The 4,419-nt window shown below is 51.8% G+C and overlaps 1 non-coding gene across 1 annotated transcript; it reads right to left on the bottom strand.

Annotated features, from left to right (window-relative positions):
* Positions 1-2,972: 2,972 nt before the first annotated feature.
* On the bottom strand, positions 2,973-3,046 carry trnai-aau (transfer RNA isoleucine (anticodon AAU)). Its single transcript has one exon. It is a non-coding gene; the product is annotated as a tRNA-Ile (tRNA).
* Positions 3,047-4,419: the final 1,373 nt, after the last annotated feature.

Below are 4,419 nucleotides of genomic sequence, written 5' to 3'. Positions count from 1 at the left end.
GCAGAGGCATCTGGGTCTGCCTTTGGACAGGCTCGCCCCCAATTGTCGCTGGCGTGCATCTTAGACACCAACGACGACAGGCATGGCTGCTGCCATTGTGATTACAGAGGAACAGCCAAGGCCCCTCAGCCACAATGAAAAATACCGCTTGCTTTCAGATCAATTGTACCAGCTGCAACAGGCCGTTCTGCAGAGTGGAACGGCAGCATTCATGAGGAGACTGGACTGGCTGCGGCAACTGACTCTCCGCTGGCAGCAAGGACTGGCTGATGAGATGGAGCCATTTACTATGCCCAACAATTACCCGGAAGCACCTTCGGATGGAGGTGGCCGCGCGCTGGACATCAGTCACGTGTCACAAACCCTGGATCCTGAGCGTCTCACCCCCTGGCCTAATGATCTGATGGACCATACATATGCCTACCTGTTCAAATCTCCACTTCCCCTACCTGCGGTACCCTCTCCTTGCTGCTCAGTTACACAGTCACCTGCTCCTACACCCATCAGGGCAGTGCACATGGACACACAGTTACCTGCTCCTACACCCATCAGGGCAGTGCTCATGGGCACACAGTTACCTGCTCCTACACCCATCAGGGCAGTGCTCATGGGCACACAGTTACCTGCTCCTACACCCATCAGGGCAGTGCTCATGGACACACAGCCACCTGTTACCCCATCCGACGTTGAAACAACCATGCAGAGCCTTGTGAGACTCCGCAATTGCCAGTTGCTGCCTGTCAAGCAGAGAGGGCGTCCAAAGGGGTCAAGCACTTGGGGAACATTCAGCAAGAAGAGACTGAGCACTAAAAGAAACAAGCATGCCGTGTCCAGTGGTAGCAGAAATGTGAATGCTCTTGCTGTGAACACAACTGGTGATAGTAGTAGGCAGGATTAAATGGGAATGGATGGAAAGACGCACGAGTAACATAACCACTGGCAGGGAACTGCTGGGCTAAATGGCCAGCTTTATGTTCATAGCCCAAAAGAAATGTGCTTCTTTTCCAGCACCCTCACATCATTTATGTTTTCCCTGAGAGCAGCATTGAACCATCACGAGATAGGGGCAGTAACATCATGCTGCCTCCTGCAGCTGAGGTGGGTACTAAGTGATTCATTGGCGGTGTTATCAGTACATGCCTTTACCGCAGAACACAAAGCATGCTCAACAGTAATTTCATTGGAGGGAGGGAAGCTCTGACACTGATGTTCTTTCCTTATTTTCTTTCATGTAAAACGTGCCCTTGAGAAAACAATCCTTGACACTTAAGGACGGCATTCAAGCAAAGGAGGCAGTGCAGGAGATGACGCAAGGATGTGATGATTCCTGCATCTGAGCTGGGTAATAAGTGCTTCATTGGCGACGTTATCAATTGGTGCCTTCACTGCAGAACTTAAAAAGGTGTGCGCAACAGTAATTTCAGTGGATGGAGGGAGGCAAGCTCTGACTCTGATTTGCTTTTCTTGTTTTCATGTAAAACATGCCGTCGAGAAAACAATCCTCGAGACTTACGGTCAGCATTCAAGCAACGAAGGCAACTGGATCATGCTGCGGAGCTCATCACGATGTGAAAAGGAACATTGCATTTATGGATGAATTGGGAATGAACATTGGGATGCACTTGGGGAACATTCACCAAGAATAGATTGAGCTCAGACTCTTGTGACTTTGCCTTCTTCACATGGACAATACAGTAGTGGAATAGAGAGCCAAGCTTTTATTCACCACAAGGCTCTCCAGGAACAATCTCTTCAGCTGTGCATAGCAGAGAATCGGCCTGTCTGTCTAACGGGAATGCTGGACACAACACTCATGTATCCATGCACAGCAGTTCCTCAGATACCTAATGAACTTAATAAAACTTTTCAATAATTAAACCCAGAATTGTTGAGGTTTTGTTTTGCATGCTATTTCCCCGACTTTGCAACTGCACTTCAGATATTCAACTATGGTGGGGGGGGCATAGGGAGGGGTGTTTGAAGAGGGGGAGGGGTGGGGAGGGGTGGGGAGAGGGAGCATGCAAAATGCAGGGACCAAACAGTTGCAATGCCTGAAGTACTGAGGAGATTTAGAGAAAGCAACTGGGTAGGGGAGAAAGCAACTGGATTGCGCATCCGCAGCTGGAGGGAACGGCTGAATGGAGAGGGCCGGAAGCGAGAGGCCGTAGAGAGCCGCGGGGAGCGAGCGTGCGAAGACCTTGGTGTCACCGGGTCCAGGGACTGGCCAGTAAGTCTTTTGCTGCACTCCTCTTCCGTTCCGCTGCTCCCCCCCCCCACTCTCTCCCCTTCCTCCTTCTCCCCCCCTCCCTCTTTCTCCACCCCCCCTCCCCGGCACCGCTACCGCTGGTCTCCCCGCGCTGCTCTCCCCGGCCCCCGCGCTGCTCTCCACGGCCCCCGTGCTGCCTTTCCCGGCCCTCGCGCTGATCTCCCCGGCCCCCGTGCTGCCTTTCCCGGCCCCCGCGCTGATCTACCCGGCTCCCGCGCTGCTCTCCACGGCCCCCGTGCTGCCTTTCCCGGCCGCCGCGCTGATCTCCCCGGCCCCCGTGCTGCCTTTCCCGGCCCCCGCGCTGATCTCCCCGGCCCCCGTGCTGCATTTCCCGGCCCCCGCGCTGCCTTTCCCGGCCCCCGCGCTGCCTTTCCGAGCCCCCGCGCTGATCTCCCCGGCCCGCTCCACTCTCTCACTCCGGCCATTGTATTCTGCCACGTGTTTGTTAGGTTTCATCTCTGTGATTTTTTGAATAGCGCCATCTTTGGTCCTGGCAGCTGCAACAGTCGCTGGCTATGACGTTTTCGTGGCACATGCTGCATCTGCGCATGTGCCAAAACAGCGCCACCTACCGATCGCGTTGTCAACAATTGCGATCGTTTTTTTATGCGATTGAAATTCATCAAGTATTTTGAATTAAAGTTCACAAGACTCAGATGTCAATGTTGATAATGAAACTTTTCAAGCATGTTGCTACTGTGAAATAAGGCTCTGCTGGGAATTGAACCCAGGATCTCCTGTTTATTAGACAGGTGCTTTAACTAACTAAGCTACAGAGCCAGATCACGAATGGGTGTGCAATTGAAATCAGAGGAAGGCCTTGTAGATAGTGGGCAGGCTTTGGCGAGTCAAGAGCTGAGTTCGTCACGGCAGTGTTCCCAGCCTCTGACTCGCTCTTGTAGTTGTAGCTGTAGTTGTAATTGTAATCGGCAACCATCCGTCTCGGAAGACGATGGGCTACACCCGGGGTGTACGTCACTTCTGTGTGAAACATCGTTTGTTGTGGCTGGAGAGGACGACTCGTGAGTGACGATCCCTTCCTCAGCTGGTACAGATGAATATCATTGGCCCGAGGTCGACGGATAATTTTTCCTTCCTCTGAGCTCTCTTTCCCACCATCTGGTCATTTCTTTTGCCCTCTACTTTTCCCATGGTCTTCCTGAATGCCTTTCTCCAGGAATTCCAGTCAGCAGGAAGGACTTCCCATGCATCGACTCCAATCCCAGTCAGCTTGAGATCTCGCTTTGCAGATGTCCTTGTATCACAGACGTGGGTGACCTGTTGGTCTCGTGCTGATAGCAAGCTCACCAAAGAGCATGTCTTTGGCAAAGCGACCGTCATCCATTCAGCACACATGACCCAGTCAACAGAGTCACTGCTGACTCAAGAGGGCAAACATGCTGCAGATCCCTGCACGCTGGTGTACTTCTGCATTCGGCACTCTGTCCTGCCAGGAGATGCCCAATATCCATCTGAGACAGCGGAGGTGGAAGCTGTTCAGCTGCTTTTCTTGGCTTGCATAAGTTGTTGATGCTTCTCTACTATAAAAGAGGGTGCTGAGAACACAAGCCTGGTACACGCGGAGTTTTGTATTTTCGATCAGTTTGCTGTCGGTTCACACTCGTCTTCTCAACTTTGACATGACAGCTGCAGCATTGACAATCCTGGTGCTGATTTCAGTATCAAGGGCCAGATTGCTGGTGATTGTTGATCGAAGGTCTGTGAAGCTGTTGACAACCTCCAAAGTGAGGCTGTCGATGTTGATGGAAGGTGGAGTCTCTACGTCCTGGCCCATAACTTTGATCTTCCTGATGCTGATCGTCAGTCCAAACTCCTTGCAGGCCAGGGAGAACCGATATACAAGCTGCTGTTAATGAACTTCATTATGGGATGTCAGCACAGCGTCATCAGCAAACAGCAACTCACAGACCAAGAAGTGACTCATTTTGGTCTTGGTGCGCAGTCTTGCCAAGATGAACAGCTTGTCATCAGCTCTGGTATGCAGGTGGACACCCCCATCTGAGTCACTGAAAGTTTAAAATAGCAGCATGGAGAATAATATGCCAATTGTAAAGGATGTGAGCTGTGAGGAGGTTACAAGGAGGCTTCCAGGGGACTTGGACAGGATAAGTGAATGAAATGACAGATGGAAT

Source organism: Heterodontus francisci, unplaced genomic scaffold, assembly GCF_036365525.1.
Source record: "Heterodontus francisci isolate sHetFra1 unplaced genomic scaffold, sHetFra1.hap1 HAP1_SCAFFOLD_102, whole genome shotgun sequence".
Taxonomy (NCBI): domain Eukaryota; kingdom Metazoa; phylum Chordata; class Chondrichthyes; order Heterodontiformes; family Heterodontidae; genus Heterodontus; species Heterodontus francisci.
The sequence above is the reverse complement of the archived record's forward strand: the minus strand, read 5'-3'. Positions and strand labels throughout refer to the sequence as shown.